The following is a 22,512-nucleotide window of genomic DNA, read 5'->3' as shown; positions in this document are numbered from 1 at the left end:
GCAAGAATCGCTTTTGTGCAGAAAACAGTAACAGTTGTTCAGAACGAAAGAAAGCACAGAGCCCCAGATTCTATGTTGTCCTGGAGAGCTTGCAGAGCACTGGGGAAAGGCAGGCAGAGAATTCGTTCCTAGCATCTTCTCTGTGCCTGGGAAGCAGAAGTGTTCACATTGCTTCGCAGAATCGCTGTTGTGCAGAAAACACTAACACTTGTTCAGAAGGAAAGAAAGCACAGAGCCCCAGATTTTATGTTGTCCTGGAGAGCTTGCAGAGCACTGGGGAAAGGCAGGCAGAGAATTCACTGCTAGGACCTTCTCTGTGCCTGGGAAGCAGAAGTGTTCACATTGTTTCGCAGAATCGCTTTTGTGCAGAAAACAGTAACACTTGTTCAGAAGGAAAGAAAGCACAGAGCCCCAGATTTGCTGTTGTCCTGGAGAGCTTGCAGAGCACTGGGGAAAGGCAGGCAGAGAATTCCCTGCTAGCACCTTCTCTGTGCCTGGGAAGCAGAAGTGTTCACATTGCTTCGCAGAATCGCTTTTGTGCAGAAAACAGTAACACTTGTTCAGAAGGAAAGAAAGCACAGAGCCCCAGATTTTATGTTGTCCTGGAGAGCTTGCAGAGCACTGGGGAAAGGCAGGCAGAGAATTCCCTGATAGCACCTTCTCTGTGCCTGGGAAGCAGAAGTGTTCACATTGCTTCGCAGAATCGCTTTTGTGCAGAAAACACTAACACTTGTTCAGAACGAAAGAAAGCACAGAGCCCCAGATTTGCTGTTGTCCTGGAGAGCTTGCAGAGCACTGGGGAAAGGCAGGCAGAGAATTCCTTGCTAGCACCTTCTCTGTGCCTGGGAAGCAGTAGTGTTCACATTGCTTCGCAAGAATCGCTTTTGTGCAGAAAACAGTAACAGTTGTTCAGAACGAAAGAAAGCACAGAGCCCCAGATTCTATGTTGTCCTGGAGAGCTTGCAGAGCACTGGGGAAAGGCAGGCAGAGAATTCCCTGATAGCACCTTCTCTGTGCCTGTTGACATTGTTTCGCAGAATCGCTTTTGTGCAGAAAACAGTAACACTTGTTCAGAAGGAAAGAAAGCACAGAGCCCCAGATTTTATGTTGTCCTGGAGAGCTTGCAGAGCACTGGGGAAAGGCAGGCAGAGAATTCCTTCCTAGCACCTTCTCTGTGCCTGGGAAGCAGAAGTGTTCACATTGCTTCGCAGAATCGCTTTTGTGCAGAAAACAGTAAAACTTGTTCAGAAGGAAAGAAAGCACAGAGCCCCAGATTTTATGTTGCCCTGGAGAGCTTGCAGAGCACTGGGGAAAGGCAGGCAGAGAATTCCCTGATAGCACCTTCTCTGTGCCTGTTCACATTGCTTCGCAGAATCGCTTTTGTGCAGAAAACAGTAACACTTGTTCAGAAGGAAAGACAGCACAGAGCCCCAGATTTGCTGTTGTCCTGGAGAGCTTGCAGAGCACTGGGGAAAGGCAGGCAGAGAATTCCTTCCTAGCACCTTCTCTGTGCCTGGGAAGCAGAAGTGTTCACATTGCTTCGCAGAATCGCTTTTGTGCAGAAAACAGTAACACTTGTTCAGAAGGAAAGAAAGCACAGAGCCCCAGACTTTATGTTGTCCTGGAGAGCTTGCAGAGCACTGGGGAAAGGCAGGCAGAGAATTCGTTCCTAGCATCTTCTCTGTGCCTGGGAAGCAGAAGTGTTCACATTGCTTCGCAGAATCGCTTTTGTGCAGAAAACACTAACACTTGTTCAGAAGGAAAGAAAGCACAGAGCCCCAGATTTTATGTTGTCCTGGAGAGCTTGCAGAGCACTGGGGAAAGGCAGGCAGAGAATTCCCTGATAGCACCTTCTCTGTGCCTGGGAAGCAGAAGTGTTCACATTGCTTCGCAGAATCGCTTTTGTGCAGAAAACACTAACACTTGTTCAGAACGAAAGAAAGCACAGAGCCCCAGATTTGCTGTTGTCCTGGAGAGCTTGCAGAGCACTGGGGAAAGGCAGGCAGAGAATTCCCTGCTAGCACCTTCTCTGTGCCTGGGAAGCAGAAGTGTTCACATTGCTTCGCAAGAATCGCTTTTGTGCAGAAAACAGTAACAGTTGTTCAGAACGAAAGAAAGCACAGAGCCCCAGATTCTATGTTGTCCTGGAGAGCTTGCAGAGCACTGGGGAAAGGCAGGCAGAGAATTCCCTGATAGCACCTTCTCTGTGCCTGTTGACATTGTTTCGCAGAATCGCTTTTGTGCAGAAACCAGTAACACTTGTTCAGAACGAAAGAAAGCACAGAGCCGCAGATTTTATGTTGTCCTGGAGAGCTTGCAGAGCACTGGGGAAAGGCAGGCAGAGAATTCCTTCCTAGCACCTTCTCTGTGCCTGGGAAGCAGAAGTGTTCACATTGCTTCGCAGAATCGCTTTTGTGCAGAAAACAGTAACACTTGTTCAGAAGGAAAGAAAGCACAGAACCCCAGATTTTATGTTGACCTGGAGAGCTTGCAGAGCACTGGGGAAAGGCAGGCAGAGAATTCCCTGATAGCACCTTCTCTGTGCCTGTTCACATTGCTTCGCAGAATCGCTTTTGTGCAGAAAACAGTAACACTTGTTCAGAAGGAAAGAAAGCACAGAGCCCCAGATTTGCTGTTGTCCTGGAGATCTTGCAGAGCACTGGGGAAAGGCAGGCAGAGAATTCCTTGCTAGCACCTTCTCTGTGCCTGGGAAGCAGAAGTGTTCACATTGCTTCGCAGAATCGCTTTTGTGCAGAAAGCACTAACACTTGTTCAGAAAGAAAGAAAGCACAGAGCCCCAGATTCTATGCTGTCCTGGAGAGCTTGCAGAGCACTGGGGAAAGGCAGGCAGAGAATTCCTTGCTAGCACCTTCTCTGTGCCTGGGAAGCAGAAGTGTTCACATCGCTTCGCAAGAATCGCTTTTGTGCATAAAACACTAACACTTGTTCAGAACGAAAGAAAGCACAGAGCCCCAGATTCTATGTTGTCCTGGAGAGCTTGCAGAGCACTGGGGAAAGGCAGGCAGAGAATTCCCTGATAGCACCTTCTCTGTGCCTGTTCACATTGCTTCGCAGAATCGCTTTTGTGCAGAAAACAGTAACACTTGTTCAGAACGAAAGAAAGCACAGAGCCCCAGATTTGCTGTTGTCCTGGAGAGCTTGCAGAGCACTGGGGAAAGGCAGGCAGAGAATTCCTTCCTAGCACCTTCTCTGTGCCTGGGAAGCAGAAGTGTTCACATTGCTTCGCAGAATCGCCTTTGTGCAGAAAACACTAACACTTGTTCAGAAGGAAAGAAAGCACAGAGCCCCAGATTTTATGTTGTCCTGGAGAGCTTGCAGAGCACTGGGGAAAGGCAGGCAGAGAATTCCCTGATAGCACCTTCTCTGTGCCTGTTCACACTGCTTCGCAGAATCGCTTTTGTGCAGAAAACAGTAACAGTTGTTCAGAACGAAAGAAAGCACAGAGCCCCAGATTCTATGTTGTCCTGGAGAGCTTGCAGAGCACTGGGGAAAGGCAGGCAGAGAATTCCCTGCTAGCACCTTCTCTGTGCCTGGGAAGCAGAAGTGTTCACATTGCTTCGCAGAATCGCTTTTGTGCAGAAAGCACTAACACTTGTTCAGAACGAAAGAAAGCACAGAGCCCCAGATTCTATGTTGTCCTGGAGAGCTTGCAGAGCACTGGGGAAAGACAGGCAGAGAATTCCTTGCTAGCACCTTCTCTGTGCCTGGGAAGCAGAAGTGTTCACATCGCTTCGCAAGAATCGCTTTTGTGCATAAAACACTAACACTTGTTCAGAAGGAAAGAAAGCACAGAGCCCCAGATTTTATGTTGTCCTGGAGAGCTTGCAGAGCACTGGGGAAAGGCAGGCAGAGAATTCCCTGCTAGCACCTTCTCTGTGCCTGGGAAGCAGAAGTGTTCACATCGCTTCGCAAGAATCGCTTTTGTGCAGAAAACACTAACACTTGTTCAGAAGGAAAGAAAGCACAGAGCCCCAGATTCTATGTTGTCCTGGAGAGCTTGCAGAGCACTGGGGAAAGGCAGGCAGAGAATTCCCTGATAGCACCTTCTCTGTGCCTGTTCACATTGTTTCGCAGAATCGCTTTTGTGCAGAAAACAGTAACACTTGTTCAGAACGAAAGAAAGCACAGAGCCCCAGATTTTATGTTGTCCTGGAGAGCTTGCAGAGCACTGGGGAAAGGCAGGCAGAGAATTCCTTGCTAGCACCTTCTCTGTGCCTGGGAAGCAGAAGTGTTCACATTGCTTCGCAAGAATCGCTTTTGTGCAGAAAACAGTAACAGTTGTTCAGAACGAAAGAAAGCACAGAGCCCCAGATTCTATGTTGTCCTGGAGAGCTTGCAGAGCACTGGGGAAAGGCAGGCAGAGAATTCCTTGATAGCACCTTCTCTGTGCCTGGGAAGCAGAAGTGTTCACATTGCTTCGCAAGAATCGCTTTTGTGCAGAAAACAGTAACAGTTGTTCAGAACGAAAGAAAGCACAGAGCCCCAGATTCTATGTTGTCCTGGAGAGCTTGCAGAGCACTGGGGAAAGGCAGGCAGAGAATTCGTTCCTAGCATCTTCTCTGTGCCTGGGAAGCAGAAGTGTTCACATTGCTTCGCAGAATCGCTGTTGTGCAGAAAACACTAACACTTGTTCAGAAGGAAAGAAAGCACAGAGCCCCAGATTTTATGTTGTCCTGGAGAGCTTGCAGAGCACTGGGGAAAGGCAGGCAGAGAATTCACTGCTAGGACCTTCTCTGTGCCTGGGAAGCAGAAGTGTTCACATTGTTTCGCAGAATCGCTTTTGTGCAGAAAACAGTAACACTTGTTCAGAAGGAAAGAAAGCACAGAGCCCCAGATTTGCTGTTGTCCTGGAGAGCTTGCAGAGCACTGGGGAAAGGCAGGCAGAGAATTCCCTGCTAGCACCTTCTCTGTGCCTGGGAAGCAGAAGTGTTCACATTGCTTCGCAGAATCGCTTTTGTGCAGAAAACAGTAACACTTGTTCAGAAGGAAAGAAAGCACAGAGCCCCAGATTTTATGTTGTCCTGGAGAGCTTGCAGAGCACTGGGGAAAGGCAGGCAGAGAATTCCCTGATAGCACCTTCTCTGTGCCTGGGAAGCAGAAGTGTTCACATTGCTTCGCAGAATCGCTTTTGTGCAGAAAACACTAACACTTGTTCAGAACGAAAGAAAGCACAGAGCCCCAGATTTGCTGTTGTCCTGGAGAGCTTGCAGAGCACTGGGGAAAGGCAGGCAGAGAATTCCCTGCTAGCACCTTCTCTGTGCCTGGGAAGCAGAAGTGTTCACATTGCTTCGCAAGAATCGCTTTTGTGCAGAAAACAGTAACAGTTGTTCAGAACGAAAGAAAGCACAGAGCCCCAGATTCTATGTTGTCCTGGAGAGCTTGCAGAGCACTGGGGAAAGGCAGGCAGAGAATTCCCTGATAGCACCTTCTCTGTGCCTGTTCACATTGTTTCGCAGAATCGCTTTTGTGCAGAAAACACTAACACTTGTTCAGAAGGAAAGAAAGCACAGAGCCCCAGATTTTATGTTGTCCTGGAGAGCTTGCAGAGCACTGGGGAAAGGCAGGCAGAGAATTCCTTGCTAGCACCTTCTCTGTGCCTGGGAAGCAGAAGTGTTCACATCGCTTCGCAAGAATCGCTTTTGTGCATAAAACACTAACACTTGTTCAGAAGGAAAGAAAGCACAGAGCCCCAGATTTTATGTTGTCCTGGAGAGCTTGCAGAGCACTGGGGAAAGGCAGGCAGAGAATTCCCTGATAGCACCTTCTCTGTGCCTGTTGACATTGTTTCGCACAATCGCTTCTGTGCAGAAAACAGTAACACTTGTTCAGAACGAAAGAAAGCACAGAGCCCCAGATTTGCTGTTGTCCTGGAGAGCTTGCAGACCACTGGGGAAAGGCAGGCAGAGAATTCCCTGCTAGCACCTTCTCTGTGCCTGGGAAGCAGAAGTGTTCACATTGCTTCGCAAGAATCGCTTTTGTGCAGAAAACAGTAACACTTGTTCAGAAGGAAAGAAAGCACAGAGCCCCAGATTCTATGTTGTCCTGGAGAGCTTGCAGAGCACTGGGGAAAGGCAGCAGAGAATTCCTTGCTAGCACCTTCTCTGTGCCTGTTGACATTGTTTTGCAGAATCGCTTTTGTGCAGAAAACAGTAACACTTGTTCAGAAGGAAAGAAAGCACAGAGCCCCAGATTTTATGTTGTCCTGGAGAGCTTGCAGAGCACTGGGGAAAGGCAGGCAGAGAATTCACTGCTAGGACCTTCTCTGTGCCTGGGAAGCAGAAGTGTTCACATTGCTTCGCAGAATCGCTTTTGTGCAGAAAACACTAACACTTGTTCAGAACGAAAGAAAGCACAGAGCCCCAGATTTGCTGTTGTCCTGGAGAGCTTGCAGAGCACTGGGGAAAGGCAGGCAGAGAATTCCCTGCTAGCACCTTCTCTGTGCCTGGGAAGCAGAAGTGTTCACATTGCTTCGCAAGAATCGCTTTTGTGCAGAAAACAGTAACAGTTGTTCAGAACGAAAGAAAGCACAGAGCCCCAGATTCTATGTTGTCCTGGAGAGCTTGCAGAGCACTGGGGAAAGGCAGGCAGAGAATTCCCTGATAGCACCTTCTCTGTGCCTGTTCACATTGTTTCGCAGAATCGCTTTTGTGCAGAAAACACTAACACTTGTTCAGAAGGAAAGAAAGCACAGAGCCCCAGATTTTATGTTGTCCTGGAGAGCTTGCAGAGCACTGGGGAAAGGCAGGCAGAGAATTCGTTCCTAGCATCTTCTCTGTGCCTGGGAAGCAGAAGTGTTCACATTGCTTCGCAGAATCGCTTTTGTGCAGAAAACACTAACACTTGTTCAGAACGAAAGAAAGCACAGAGCCCCAGATTTGCTGTTGTCCTGGAGAGCTTGCAGAGCACTGGGGAAAGGCAGGCAGAGAATTCCCTGTTAGCACCTTCTCTGTGCCTGGGAAGCAGAAGTGTTCACATTGCTTCGCAAGAATCGCTTTTGTGCAGAAAACAGTAACAGTTGTTCAGAACGAAAGAAAGCACAGAGCCCCAGATTCTATGTTGTCCTGGAGAGCTTGCAGAGCACTGGGGAAAGGCAGGCAGAGAATTCCCTGATAGCACCTTCTCTGTGCCTGTTGACATTGTTTCGCAGAATCGCTTTTGTGCAGAAAACACTAACACTTGTTCAGAACGAAAGAAAGCACAGAGCCCCAGATTCTATGTTGTCCTGGAGAGCTTGCAGAGCACTGGGGAAAGGAAGGCAGAGAATTCCTTGCTAGCACCTTCTCTGTGCCTGGGAAGCAGAAGTGTTCACATTGCTTCGCAGAATCGCTTTTGTGCAGAAAACAGTAACACTTGTTCAGAACGAAAGAAAGCACAGAGCCCCAGATTTTATGTTGCCCTGGAGAGCTTGCAGAGCACTGGGGAAAGGCAGGCAGAGAATTCCCTGATAGCACCTTCTCTGTGCCTGTTCACATTGCTTCGCAGAATCGCTTTTGTGCAGAAAACAGTAACACTTGTTCAGAAGGAAAGACAGCACAGAGCCCCAGATTTGCTGTTGTCCTGGACATCTTGCAGAGCACTGGGGAAAGGCAGGCAGAGAATTCCTTGCTAGCACCTTCTCTGTGCCTGGGAAGCAGAAGTGTTCACATTGCTTCGCAGAATCGCTTTTGTGCAGAAAGCACTAACACTTGTTCAGAAAGAAAGAAAGCACAGAGCCCCAGATTCTATGTTGTCCTGGAGAGCTTGCAGAGCACTGGGGAAAGGCAGGCAGAGAATTCCTTGCTAGCACCTTCTCTGTGCCTGGGAAGCAGAAGTGTTCACATCGCTTCGCAAGAATCGCTTTTGTGCATAAAACACTAACACTTGTTCAGAAGGAAAGAAAGCACAGAGCCCCAGATTTTATGTTGTCCTGGAGAGCTTGCAGAGCACTGGGGAAAGGCAGGCAGAGAATTCCCTGATAGCACCTTCTTTGTGCCTGTTGACATTGTTTCGCAGAATCGCTTTTGTGCAGAAAACAGTAACACTTGTTCAGAACGAAAGAAAGCACAGAGCCCCAGATTTGCTGTTGTCCTGGAGAGCTTGCAGAGCACTGGGGAAAGGCAGGCAGAGAATTCCCTGCTAGCACCTTCTCTGTGCCTGGGAAGCAGAAGTGTTCACATTGCTTCGCAGAATCGCTTTTGTGCAGAAAACAGTAACACTTGTTCAGAAGGAAAGAAAGCACAGAGCCCCAGATTTTATGTTGTCCTGGAGAGCTTGCAGAGCACTGGGGAAAGGCAGGCAGAGAATTCCCTGATAGCACCTTCTCTGTGCCTGTTCACATTGCTTCGCAGAATCGCTTTTGTGCAGAAAACAGTAACACTTGTTCAGAAGGAAAGACAGCACAGAGCCCCAGATTCTATGTTGTCCTGGAGAGCTTGCAGAGCACTGGGGAAAGGCAGGCAGAGAATTCCTTGCTAGCACCTTCTCTGTGCATGGGAAGCAGAAGTGTTCACATTGCTTCGCAGAATCGCTTTTGTGCAGAAAGCACTAACACTTGTTCAGAACGAAAGAAAGCACAGAGCCCCAGATTCTATGTTGTCCTGGAGAGCTTGCAGAGCACTGGGGAAAGGCAGGCAGAGAAATCCTTGCTAGCACCTTCTCTGTGCCTTGGAAGCAGAAGTGTTCACATTGCTTCGCAAGAATCGCTTTTGTGCAGAAAACAGTAACAGTTGTTCAGAACGAAAGAAAGCACAGAGCCCCAGATTCTATGTTGTCCTGGAGAGCTTGCAGAGCACTGGGGAAAGGCAGGCAGAGAATTCCCTGATAGCACCTTCTCTGTGCCTGTTGACATTGTTTCGCCGAATCGCTTTTGTGCAGAAAACAGTAACACTTGTTCAGAAGGAAAGAAAGCACAGAGCCCCAGATTTTATGTTGTCCTGGAGAGCTTGCAGAGCACTGGGGAAAGGCAGGCAGAGAATTCCTTCCTAGCACCTTCTCTGTGCCTGGGAAGCAGAAGTGTTCACATTGCTTCGCAGAATCGCTTTTGTGCAGAAAACAGTAAAACTTGTTCAGAAGGAAAGAAAGCACAGAGCCCCAGATTTTATGTTGCCCTGGAGAGCTTGCAGAGCACTGGGGAAAGGCAGGCAGAGAATTCCCTGATAGCACCTTCTCTGTGCCTGTTCACATTGCTTCGCAGAATCGCTTTTGTGCAGAAAACAGTAACACTTGTTCAGAAGGAAAGACAGCACAGAGCCCCAGATTTGCTGTTGTCCTGGAGATCTTGCAGAGCACTGGTGAAAGGCAGGCAGAGAATTCCTTGCTAGCACCTTCTCTGTGCCTGGGAAGCAGAAGTGTTCACATTGCTTCGCAGAATCGCTTTTGTGCAGAAAGCACTAACACTTGTTCAGAAAGAAAGAAAGCACAGAGCCCCAGATTCTATGTTGTCCTGGAGAGCTTGCAGAGCACTGGGGAAAGGCAGGCAGAGAATTCCTTCCTAGCACCTTCTCTGTGCCTGGGAAGGAGAAGTGTTCACATCGCTTCGCAAGAATCGCTTTTGTGCATAAAACACTAACACTTGTTCAGAAGGAAAGAAAGCACAGAGCCCCAGACTTTATGTTGTCCTGGAGAGCTTGCAGAGCACTGGGGAAAGGCAGGCAGAGAATTCGTTCCTAGCATCTTCTCTGTGCCTGGGAAGCAGAAGTGTTCACATTGCTTCGCAGAATCGCTTTTGTGCAGAAAACACTAACACTTGTTCAGAAGGAAAGAAAGCACAGAGCCCCAGATTTTATGTTGTCCTGGAGAGCTTGCAGAGCACTGGGGAAAGGCAGGCAGAGAATTCCCTGATAGCACCATCTCTGTGCCTGGGAAGCAGAAGTGTTCACATTGCTTCGCAGAATCGCTTTTGTGCAGAAAACACTAACACTTGTTCAGAACGAAAGAAAGCACAGAGCCCCAGATTTGCTGTTGTCCTGGAGAGCTTGCAGAGCACTGGGGAAAGGCAGGCAGAGAATTCCCTGCTAGCACCTTCTCTGTGCCTGGGAAGCAGAAGTGTTCACATTGCTTCGCAAGAATCGCTTTTGTGCAGAAAACAGTAACAGTTGTTCAGAACGAAAGAAAGCACAGAGCCCCAGATTCTATGTTGTCCTGGAGAGCTTGCAGAGCACTGGGGAAAGGCAGGCAGAGAATTCCCTGATAGCACCTTCTCTGTGCCTGTTGACATTGTTTCGCAGAATCGCTTTTGTGCAGAAACCAGTAACACTTGTTCAGAACGAAAGAAAGCACAGAGCCGCAGATTTTATGTTGTCCTGGAGAGCTTGCAGAGCACTGGGGAAAGGCAGGCAGAGAATTCCTTCCTAGCACCTTCTCTGTGCCTGGGAAGCAGAAGTGTTCACATTGCTTCGCAGAATCGCTTTTGTGCAGAAAACAGTAACAGTTGTTCAGAAGGAAAGAAAGCACAGAACCCCAGATTTTATGTTGACCTGGAGAGCTTGCAGAGCACTGGGGAAAGGCAGGCAGAGAATTCCCTGATAGCACCTTCTCTGTGCCTGTTCACATTGCTTCGCAGAATCGCTTTTGTGCAGAAAACAGTAACACTTGTTCAGAAGGAAAGAAAGCACAGAGCCCCAGATTTGCTGTTGTCCTGGAGATCTTGCAGAGCACTGGGGAAAGGCAGGCAGAGAATTCCTTGCTAGCACCTTCTCTGTGCCTGGGAAGCAGAAGTGTTCACATTGCTTCGCAGAATCGCTTTTGTGCAGAAAGCACTAACACTTGTTCAGAAAGAAAGAAAGCACAGAGCCCCAGATTCTATGTTGTCCTGGAGAGCTTGCAGAGCACTGGGGAAAGGCAGGCAGAGAATTCCTTGCTAGCACCTTCTCTGTGCCTGGGAAGCAGAAGTGTTCACATCGCTTCGCAAGAATCGCTTTTGTGCATAAAACACTAACACTTGTTCAGAAGGAAAAAAAGCACAGAGCCCCAGATTTTATGTTGTCCTGGAGAGCTTGCAGAGCACTGGGGAAAGGCAGGCAGAGAATTCCCTGATAGCACCTTCTCTGTGCCTGTTGACATTGTTTCGCAGAATCGCTTTTGTGCAGAAAACAGTAACACTTGTTCAGAACGAAAGAAAGCACAGAGCCCCAGATTCTATGTTGTCCTGGAGAGCTTGCAGAGCACTGGGGAAAGGCAGGCAGAGAATTCCTTCCTAGCACCTTCTCTGTGCCTGGGAAGCAGAAGTGTTCACATTGCTTCGCAGAATCGCCTTTGTGCAGAAAACACTAACACTTGTTCAGAAGGAAAGAAAGCACAGAGCCCCAGATTTTATGTTGTCCTGGAGAGCTTGCAGAGCACTGGGGAAAGGCAGGCAGAGAATTCCCTGATAGCACCTTCTCTGTGCCTGTTCACACTGCTTCTCAGAATCGCTTTTGTGCAGAAAACAGTAACACTTGTTCAGAACGAAAGAAAGCACAGAGCCCCAGATTCTATGTTGTCCTGGAGAGCTTGCAGAGCACTGGGGAAAGGCAGGCAGAGAATTCCCTGCTAGCACCTTCTCTGTGCCTGGGAAGCAGAAGTGTTCACATTGCTTCGCAGAATCGCTTTTGTGCAGAAAGCACTAACACTTGTTCAGAACGAAAGAAAGCACAGAGCCCCAGATTCTATGTTGTCCTGGAGAGCTTGCAGAGCACTGGGGAAAGGCAGCAGAGAATTCCTTGCTAGCACCTTCTCTGTGCCTGGGAAGCAGAAGTGTTCACATTGCTTCGCAAGAATCGCTTTTGTGCAGAAAACAGTAACACTTGTTCAGAAGGAAAGAAAGCACAGAGCCCCAGATTTGCTGTTGTCCTGGAGAGCTTGCAGAGCACTGGGGAAAGGCAGCAGAGAATTCCTTGCTAGCACCTTCTCTGTGCCTGTTGACATTGTTTCGCAGAATCGCTTTTGTGCAGAAAACAGTAACACTTGTTCAGAAGGAAAGAAAGCACAGAGCCCCAGATTTTATGTTGTCCTGGAGAGCTTGCAGAGCACTGGGGAAAGGCAGGCAGAGAATTCACTGCTAGGACCTTCTCTGTGCCTGGGAAGCAGAAGTGTTCACATTGCTTCGCAGAATCGCTTTTGTGCAGAAAACACTAACACTTGTTCAGAACGAAAGAAAGCACAGAGCCCCAGATTTGCTGTTGTCCTGGAGAGCTTGCAGAGCACTGGGGAAAGGCAGGCAGAGAATTCCCTGCTAGCACCTTCTCTGTGCCTGGGAAGCAGAAGTGTTCACATTGCTTCGCAAGAATCGCTTTTGTGCAGAAAACAGTAACAGTTGTTCAGAACGAAAGAAAGCACAGAGCCCCAGATTCTATGTTGTCCTGGAGAGCTTGCAGAGCACTGGGGAAAGGCAGGCAGAGAATTCCCTGATAGCACCTTCTCTGTGCCTGTTCACATTGTTTCGCAGAATCGCTTTTGTGCAGAAAACACTAACACTTGTTCAGAACGAAAGAAAGCACAGAGCCCCAGATTTGCTGTTGTCCTGGAGAGCTTGCAGAGCACTGGGGAAAGGCAGGCAGAGAATTCCTTGCTAGCACCTTCTCTGTGCCTGGGAAGCAGAAGTGTTCACATTGCTTCGCAAGAATCGCTTTTGTGCAGAAAACAGTAACACTTGTTCAGAACGAAAGAAAGCACAGAGCCCCAGATTCTATGTTGTCCTGGAGAGCTTGCAGAGCACTGGGGAAAGGCAGGCAGAGAATTCCTTGCTAGCACCTTCTCTGTGCCTGGGAAGCAGAAGTGTTCACATTGCTTCGCAAGAATCGCTTTTGTGCAGAAAACAGTAACAGTTGTTCAGAACGAAAGAAAGCACAGAGCCCCAGATTCTATGTTGTCCTGGAGAGCTTGCAGAGCACTGGGGAAAGGCAGGCAGAGAATTCCCTGATAGCACCTTCTCTGTGCCTGTTCACATTGCTTCGCAGAATCGCTTTTGTGCAGAAAACAGTAACACTTGTTCAGAAGGAAAGAAAGCACAGAGCCCCAGATTTTATGTTGTCCTGGAGAGCTTGCAGAGCACTGGGGAAAGGCAGGCAGAGAATTCGTTCCTAGCATCTTCTCTGTGCCTGGGAAGCAGAAGTGTTCACATTGCTTCGCAGAATCGCTTTTGTGCAGAAAACACTAACACTTGTTCAGAACGAAAGAAAGCACAGAGCCCCAGATTTGCTGTTGTCCTGGAGAGCTTGCAGAGCACTGGGGAAAGGCAGGCAGAGAATTCCCTGCTAGCACCTTCTCTGTGCCTGGGAAGCAGAAGTGTTCACATTGCTTCGCAAGAATCGCTTTTGTGCAGAAAACAGTAACAGTTGTTCAGAACGAAAGAAAGCACAGAGCCCCAGATTCTATGTTGTCCTGGAGAGCTTGCAGAGCACTGGGGAAAGGCAGGCAGAGAATTCCCTGATAGCACCTTCTCTGTGCCTGTTCACATTGTTTCGCAGAATCGCTTTTGTGCAGAAAACACTAACACTTGTTCAGAACGAAAGAAAGCACAGAGCCCCAGATTTTATGTTGTCCTGGAGAGCTTGCAGAGCACTGGGGAAAGGAAGGCAGAGAATTCCTTGCTAGCACCTTCTCTGTGCCTGGGAAGCAGAAGTGTTCACATTGCTTCGCAGAATCGCTTTTGTGCAGAAAACAGTAACACTTGTTCAGAACGAAAGAAAGCACAGAGCCCCAGATTTTATGTTGCCCTGGAGAGCTTGCAGAGCACTGGGGAAAGGCAGGCAGAGAATTCCCTGATAGCACCTTCTCTGTGCCTGTTCACATTGCTTCGCAGAATCGCTTTTGTGCAGAAAACAGTAACACTTGTTCAGAAGGAAAGACAGCACAGAGCCCCAGATTTGCTGTTGTCCTGGACATCTTGCAGAGCACTGGGGAAAGGCAGGCAGAGAATTCCTTGCTAGCACCTTCTCTGTGCCTGGGAAGCAGAAGTGTTCACATTGCTTCGCAGAATCGCTTTTGTGCAGAAAGCACTAACACTTGTTCAGAAAGAAAGAAAGCACAGAGCCCCAGATTCTATGTTGTCCTGGAGAGCTTGCAGAGCACTGGGGAAAGGCAGGCAGAGAATTCCTTGCTAGCACCTTCTCTGTGCCTGGGAAGCAGAAGTGTTCACATCGCTTCGCAAGAATCGCTTTTGTGCATAAAACACTAACACTTGTTCAGAAGGAAAGAAAGCACAGAGCCCCAGATTTTATGTTGTCCTGGAGAGCTTGCAGAGCACTGGGGAAAGGCAGGCAGAGAATTCCCTGATAGCACCTTCTTTGTGCCTGTTGACATTGTTTCGCAGAATCGCTTTTGTGCAGAAAACAGTAACACTTGTTCAGAACGAAAGAAAGCACAGAGCCCCAGATTTGCTGTTGTCCTGGAGAGCTTGCAGAGCACTGGGGAAAGGCAGGCAGAGAATTCCTTCCTAGCACCTTCTCTGTGCCTGGGAAGCAGAAGTGTTCACATTGCTTCGCAGAATCGCTTTTGTGCAGAAAACAGTAACACTTGTTCAGAAGGAAAGAAAGCACAGAGCCCCAGATTTTATGTTGTCCTGGAGAGCTTGCAGAGCACTGGGGAAAGGCAGGCAGAGAATTCCCTGATAACACCTTCTCTGTGCCTGTTCACATTGCTTCGCAGAATCGCTTTTGTGCAGAAAACAGTAACACTTGTTCAGAAGGAAAGAAAGCACAGAGCCCCAGATTCTATGTTGTCCTGGAGAGCTTGCAGAGCACTGGGGAAAGGCAGGCAGAGAATTCCTTGCTAGCACCTTCTCTGTGCATGGGAAGCAGAAGTGTTCACATTGCTTCGCAGAATCGCTTTTGTGCAGAAAGCACTAACACTTGTTCAGAACGAAAGAAAGCACAGAGCCCCAGATTCTATGTTGTCCTGGAGAGCTTGCAGAGCACTGGGGAAAGGCAGGCAGAGAATTCCTTGCTAGCACCTTCTCTGTGCCTGGGAAGCAGTAGTGTTCACATTGCTTCGCAAGAATCGCTTTTGTGCAGAAAACAGTAACAGTTGTTCAGAACGAAAGAAAGCACAGAGCCCCAGATTCTATGTTGTCCTGGAGAGCTTGCAGAGCACTGGGGAAAGGCAGGCAGAGAATTCCCTGATAGCACCTTCTCTGTGCCTGTTGACATTGTTTCGCAGAATCGCTTTTGTGCAGAAAACAGTAACACTTGTTCAGAAGGAAAGAAAGCACAGAGCCCCAGATTCTATGTTGTCCTGGAGAGCTTGCAGAGCACTGGGGAAAGGCAGGCAGATAATTCCTTCCTAGCACCTTCTCTGTGCCTGGGAAGCAGAAGTGTTCACATTGCTTCGCAGAATCGCTTTTGTGCAGAAAACAGTAAAACTTGTTCAGAAGGAAAGAAAGCACAGAGCCCCAGATTTTATGTTGTCCTGGAGAGCTTGCAGAGCACTGGGGAAAGGCAGGCAGAGAATTCCCTGATAGCACCTTCTCTGTGCCTGTTCACATTGTTTCGCAGAATCGCTTTTGTGCAGAAAACAGTAACACTTGTTCAGAAGGAAAGACAGCACAGAGCCCCAGATTTGCTGTTGTCCTGGAGATCTTGCAGAGCACTGGTGAAAGGCAGGCAGAGAATTCCTTGCTAGCACCTTCTCTGTGCCTGGGAAGCAGAAGTGTTCACATTGCTTCGCAGAATCGCTTTTGTGCAGAAAGCACTAACACTTGTTCAGAAAGAAAGAAAGCACAGAGCCCCAGATTCTATGTTGTCCTGGAGAGCTTGCAGAGCACTGGGGAAAGGCAGGCAGAGAATTCCTTGCTAGCACCTTCTCTGTGCCTGGGAAGCAGAAGTGTTCACATCGCTTCGCAAGAATCGCTTTTGTGCATAAAACACTAACACTTGTTCAGAAGGAAAGAAAGCACAGAGCCCCAGATTTTATGTTGTCCTGGAGAGCTTGCAGAGCACTGGGGAAAGGCAGGCAGAGAATTCCCTGATAGCACCTTCTTTGTGCCTGTTGACATTGTTTCGCAGAATCGCTTTTGTGCAGAAAACAGTAACACTTGTTCAGAACGAAAGAAAGCACAGAGCCCCAGATTTGCTGTTGTCCTGGAGAGCTTGCAGAGCACTGGGGAAAGGCAGGCAGAGAATTCCTTCCTAGCACCTTCTCTGTGCCTGGGAAGCAGAAGTGTTCACATTGCTTCGCAGAATCGCTTTTGTGCAGAAAACAGTAACACTTGTTCAGAAGGAAAGAAAGCACAGAGCCCCAGATTTTATGTTGTCCTGGAGAGCTTGCAGAGCACTGGGGAAAGGCAGGCAGAGAATTCCCTGATAGCACCTTCTCTGTGCCTGTTCACATTGCTTCGCAGAATCGCTTTTGTGCAGAAAACAGTAACACTTGTTCAGAAGGAAAGAAAGCACAGAGCCCCAGATTCTATGTTGTCCTGGAGAGCTTGCAGAGCACTGGGGAAAGGCAGGCAGAGAATTCCTTGCTAGCACCTTCTCTGTGCATGGGAAGCAGAAGTGTTCACATTGCTTCGCAGAATCGCTTTTGTGCAGAAAGCACTAACACTTGTTCAGAACGAAAGAAAGCACAGAGCCCCAGATTCTATGTTGTCCTGGAGAGCTTGCAGAGCACTGGGGAAAGGCAGGCAGAGAATTCCTTGCTAGCACCTTCTCTGTGCCTGGGAAGCAGTAGTGTTCACATTGCTTCGCAAGAATCGCTTTTGTGCAGAAAACAGTAACAGTTGTTCAGAACGAAAGAAAGCACAGAGCCCCAGATTCTATGTTGTCCTGGAGAGCTTGCAGAGCACTGGGGAAAGGCAGGCAGAGAATTCCCTGATAGCACCTTCTCTGTGCCTGTTGACATTGTTTCGCAGAATCGCTTTTGTGCAGAAAACAGTAACACTTGTTCAGAAGGAAAGAAAGCACAGAGCCCCAGATTTTATGTTGTCCTGGAGAGCTTGCAGAGCACTGGGGAAAGGCAGGCAGAGAATTCCTTCCTAGCACCTTCTCTGTGCCTGGGAAGCAGAAGTGTTCACATTGCTTCGCAGAATCGCTTTTGTGCAGAAAACAGTAAAACTTGTTCAGAAGGAAAGAAAGCACAGAGCCCCAGATTTTATGTTGCCCTGGAGAGCTTGCAGAGCACTGGGGAAAGGCAGGCAGAGAATTCCCTGATAGCACCTTCTCTGTGCCTGTTCACATTGCTTCGCAGAATCGCTTTTGTGCAGAAAACAGTAACACTTGTTCAGAAGGAAAGACAGCACAGAGCCCCAGATTTGCTGTTGTCCTGGAGAGCTTGCAGAGCACTGGGGAAAGGCAGGCAGAGAATTCCTTCCTAGCACCTTCTCTGTGCCTGGGAAGCAGAAGTGTTCACATTGCTTCGCAGAATCGCTTTTGTGCAGAAAACAGTAACACTTGTTCAGAAGGAAAGAAAGCACAGAGCCCCAGACTTTATGTTGTCCTGGAGAGCTTGCAGAGCACTGGGGAAAGGCAGGCAGAGAATTCGTTCCTAGCATCTTCTCTGTGCCTGGGAAGCAGAAGTGTTCACATTGCTTCGCAGAATCGCTTTTGTGCAGAAAACACTAACACTTGTTCAGAAGGAAAGAAAGCACAGAGCCCCAGATTTTATGTTGTCCTGGAGAGCTTGCAGAGCACTGGGGAAAGGCAGGCAGAGAATTCCCTGATAGCACCTTCTCTGTGCCTGGGAAGCAGAAGTGTTCACATTGCTTCGCAGAATCGCTTTTGTGCAGAAAACACTAACACTTGTTCAGAACGAAAGAAAGCACAGAGCCCCAGATTTGCTGTTGTCCTGGAGAGCTTGCAGAGCACTGGGGAAAGGCAGGCAGAGAATTCCCTGCTAGCACCTTCTCTGTGCCTGGGAAGCAGAAGTGTTCACATTGCTTCGCAAGAATCGCTTTTGTGCAGAAAACAGTAACAGTTGTTCAGAACGAAAGAAAGCACAGAGCCCCAGATTCTATGTTGTCCTGGAGAGCTTGCAGAGCACTGGGGAAAGGCAGGCAGAGAATTCCCTGATAGCACCTTCTCTGTGCCTGTTGACATTGTTTCGCAGAATCGCTTTTGTGCAGAAACCAGTAACACTTGTTCAGAACGAAAGAAAGCACAGAGCCGCAGATTTTATGTTGTCCTGGAGAGCTTGCAGAGCACTGGGGAAAGGCAGGCAGAGAATTCCTTCCTAGCACCTTCTCTGTGCCTGGGAAGCAGAAGTGTTCACATTGCTTCGCAGAATCGCTTTTGTGCAGAAAACAGTAACACTTGTTCAGAAGGAAAGAAAGCACAGAACCCCAGATTTTATGTTGACCTGGAGAGCTTGCAGAGCACTGGGGAAAGGCAGGCAGAGAATTCCCTGATAGCACCTTCTCTGTGCCTGTTCACATTGCTTCGCAGAATCGCTTTTGTGCAGAAAACAGTAACACTTGTTCAGAAGGAAAGAAAGCACAGAGCCCCAGATTTGCTGTTGTCCTGGAGATCTTGCAGAGCACTGGGGAAAGGCAGGCAGAGAATTCCTTGCTAGCACCTTCTCTGTGCCTGGGAAGCAGAAGTGTTCACATTGCTTCGCAGAATCGCTTTTGTGCAGAAAGCACTAACACTTGTTCAGAAAGAAAGAAAGCACAGAGCCCCAGATTCTATGCTGTCCTGGAGAGCTTGCAGAGCACTGGGGAAAGGCAGGCAGAGAATTCCTTGCTAGCACCTTCTCTGTGCCTGGGAAGCAGAAGTGTTCACATCGCTTCGCAAGAATCGCTTTTGTGCATAAAACACTAACACTTGTTCAGAAGGAAAAAAAGCACAGAGCCCCAGATTTTATGTTGTCCTGGAGAGCTTGCAGAGCACTGGGGAAAGGCAGGCAGAGAATTCCCTGATAGCACCTTCTCTGTGCCTGTTCACACTGCTTCGCAGAATCGCTTTTGTGCAGAAAACAGTAACAGTTGTTCAGAACGAAAGAAAGCACAGAGCCCCAGATTCTATGTTGTCCTGGAGAGCTTGCAGAGCACTGGGGAAAGGCAGGCAGAGAATTCCCTGCTAGCACCTTCTCTGTGCCTGGGAAGCAGAAGTGTTCACATTGCTTCGCAGAATCGCTTTTGTGCAGAAAGCACTAACACTTGTTCAGAACGAAAGAAAGCACAGAGCCCCAGATTCTATGTTGTCCTGGAGAGCTTGCAGAGCACTGGGGAAAGACAGGCAGAGAATTCCTTGCTAGCACCTTCTCTGTGCCTGGGAAGCAGAAGTGTTCACATCGCTTCGCAAGAATCGCTTTTGTGCATAAAACACTAACACTTGTTCAGAAGGAAAGAAAGCACAGAGCCCCAGATTTTATGTTGTCCTGGAGAGCTTGCAGAGCACTGGGGAAAGGCAGGCAGAGAATTCCCTGCTAGCACCTTCTCTGTGCCTGGGAAGCAGAAGTGTTCACATCGCTTCGCAAGAATCGCTTTTGTGCAGAAAACACTAACACTTGTTCAGAAGGAAAGAAAGCACAGAGCCCCAGATTCTATGTTGTCCTGGAGAGCTTGCAGAGCACTGGGGAAAGGCAGGCAGAGAATTCTCTGATAGCACCTTCTCTGTGCCTGTTCACATTGTTTCGCAGAATCGCTTTTGTGCAGAAAACAGTAACACTTGTTCAGAACGAAAGAAAGCACAGAGCCCCAGATTTTATGTTGTCCTGGAGAGCTTGCAGAGCACTGGGGAAAGGCAGGCAGAGAATTCCTTGCTAGCACCTTCTCTGTGCCTGGGAAGCAGAAGTGTTCACATTGCTTCGCAAGAATCGCTTTTGTGCAGAAAACAGTAACAGTTGTTCAGAACGAAAGAAAGCACAGAGCCCCAGATTCTATGTTGTCCTGGAGAGCTTGCAGAGCACTGGGGAAAGGCAGGCAGAGAATTCCTTGATAGCACCTTCTCTGTGCCTGGGAAGCAGAAGTGTTCACATTGCTTCGCAAGAATCGCTTTTGTGCAGAAAACAGTAACAGTTGTTCAGAACGAAAGAAAGCACAGAGCCCCAGATTCTATGTTGTCCTGGAGAGCTTGCAGAGCACTGGGGAAAGGCAGGCAGAGAATTCGTTCCTAGCATCTTCTCTGTGCCTGGGAAGCAGAAGTGTTCACATTGCTTCGCAGAATCGCTGTTGTGCAGAAAACACTAACACTTGTTCAGAAGGAAAGAAAGCACAGAGCCCCAGATTTTATGTTGTCCTGGAGAGCTTGCAGAGCACTGGGGAAAGGCAGGCAGAGAATTCACTGCTAGGACCTTCTCTGTGCCTGGGAAGCAGAAGTGTTCACATTGTTTCGCAGAATCGCTTTTGTGCAGAAAACAGTAACACTTGTTCAGAAGGAAAGAAAGCACAGAGCCCCAGATTTGCTGTTGTCCTGGAGAGCTTGCAGAGCACTGGGGAAAGGCAGGCAGAGAATTCCCTGCTAGCACCTTCTCTGTGCCTGGGAAGCAGAAGTGTTCACATTGCTTCGCAGAATCGCTTTTGTGCAGAAAACAGTAACACTTGTTCAGAAGGAAAGAAAGCACAGAGCCCCAGATTTTATGTTGTCCTGGAGAGCTTGCAGAGCACTGGGGAAAGGCAGGCAGAGAATTCCCTGATAGCACCTTCTCTGTGCCTGGGAAGCAGAAGTGTTCACATTGCTTCGCAGAATCGCTTTTGTGCAGAAAACACTAACACTTGTTCAGAACGAAAGAAAGCACAGAGCCCCAGATTTGCTGTTGTCCTGGAGAGCTTGCAGAGCACTGGGGAAAGGCAGGCAGAGAATTCCTTGCTAGCACCTTCTCTGTGCCTGGGAAGCAGTAGTGTTCACATTGCTTCGCAAGAATCGCTTTTGTGCAGAAAACAGTAACAGTTGTTCAGAACGAAAGAAAGCACAGAGCCCCAGATTCTATGTTGTCCTGGAGAGCTTGCAGAGCACTGGGGAAAGGCAGGCAGAGAATTCCCTGATAGCACCTTCTCTGTGCCTGTTGACATTGTTTCGCAGAATCGCTTTTGTGCAGAAAACAGTAACACTTGTTCAGAAGGAAAGAAAGCACAGAGCCCCAGATTTTATGTTGTCCTGGAGAGCTTGCAGAGCACTGGGGAAAGGCAGGCAGAGAATTCCTTCCTAGCACCTTCTCTGTGCCTGGGAAGCAGAAGTGTTCACATTGCTTCGCAGAATCGCTTTTGTGCAGAAAACAGTAAAACTTGTTCAGAAGGAAAGAAAGCACAGAGCCCCAGATTTTATGTTGCCCTGGAGAGCTTGCAGAGCACTGGGGAAAGGCAGGCAGAGAATTCCCTGATAGCACCTTCTCTGTGCCTGTTCACATTGCTTCGCAGAATCGCTTTTGTGCAGAAAACAGTAACACTTGTTCAGAAGGAAAGACAGCACAGAGCCCCAGATTTGCTGTTGTCCTGGAGAGCTTGCAGAGCACTGGGGAAAGGCAGGCAGAGAATTCCTTCCTAGCACCTTCTCTGTGCCTGGGAAGCAGAAGTGTTCACATTGCTTCGCAGAATCGCTTTTGTGCAGAAAACAGTAACACTTGTTCAGAAGGAAAGAAAGCACAGAGCCCCAGACTTTATGTTGTCCTGGAGAACTTGCAGAGCACTGGGGAAAGGCAGGCAGAGAATTCGTTCCTAGCATCTTCTCTGTGCCTGGGAAGCAGAAGTGTTCACATTGCTTCGCAGAATCGCTTTTGTGCAGAAAACACTAACACTTGTTCAGAAGGAAAGAAAGCACAGAGCCCCAGATTTTATGTTGTCCTGGAGAGCTTGCAGAGCACTGGGGAAAGGCAGGCAGAGAATTCCCTGATAGCACCTTCTCTGTGCCTGGGAAGCAGAAGTGTTCACATTGCTTCGCAGAATCGCTTTTGTGCAGAAAACACTAACACTTGTTCAGAACGAAAGAAAGCACAGAGCCCCAGATTTGCTGTTGTCCTGGAGAGCTTGCAGAGCACTGGGGAAAGGCAGGCAGAGAATTCCCTGCTAGCACCTTCTCTGTGCCTGGGAAGCAGAAGTGTTCACATTGCTTCGCAAGAATCGCTTTTGTGCAGAAAACAGTAACAGTTGTTCAGAACGAAAGAAAGCACAGAGCCCCAGATTCTATGTTGTCCTGGAGAGCTTGCAGAGCACTGGGGAAAGGCAGGCAGAGAATTCCCTGATAGCACCTTCTCTGTGCCTGTTGACATTGTTTCGCAGAATCGCTTTTGTGCAGAAACCAGTAACACTTGTTCAGAACGAAAGAAAGCACAGAGCCGCAGATTTTATGTTGTCCTGGAGAGCTTGCAGAGCACTGGGGAAAGGCAGGCAGAGAATTCCTTCCTAGCACCTTCTCTGTGCCTGGGAAGCAGAAGTGTTCACATTGCTTCGCAGAATCGCTTTTGTGCAGAAAACAGTAACACTTGTTCAGAAGGAAAGAAAGCACAGAACCCCAGATTTTATGTTGACCTGGAGAGCTTGCAGAGCACTGGGGAAAGGCAGGCAGAGAATTCCCTGATAGCACCTTCTCTGTGCCTGTTCACATTGCTTCGCAGAATCGCTTTTGTGCAGAAAACAGTAACACTTGTTCAGAAGGAAAGAAAGCACAG

The sequence above is a fragment of the Strix aluco genome, chromosome 23 (assembly GCF_031877795.1).
Source record: "Strix aluco isolate bStrAlu1 chromosome 23, bStrAlu1.hap1, whole genome shotgun sequence".
In the NCBI taxonomy this organism is placed as follows: Eukaryota; Metazoa; Chordata; class Aves; order Strigiformes; family Strigidae; genus Strix; species Strix aluco.
The sequence above is the reverse complement of the archived record's forward strand: the minus strand, read 5'-3'. Positions refer to the sequence as shown.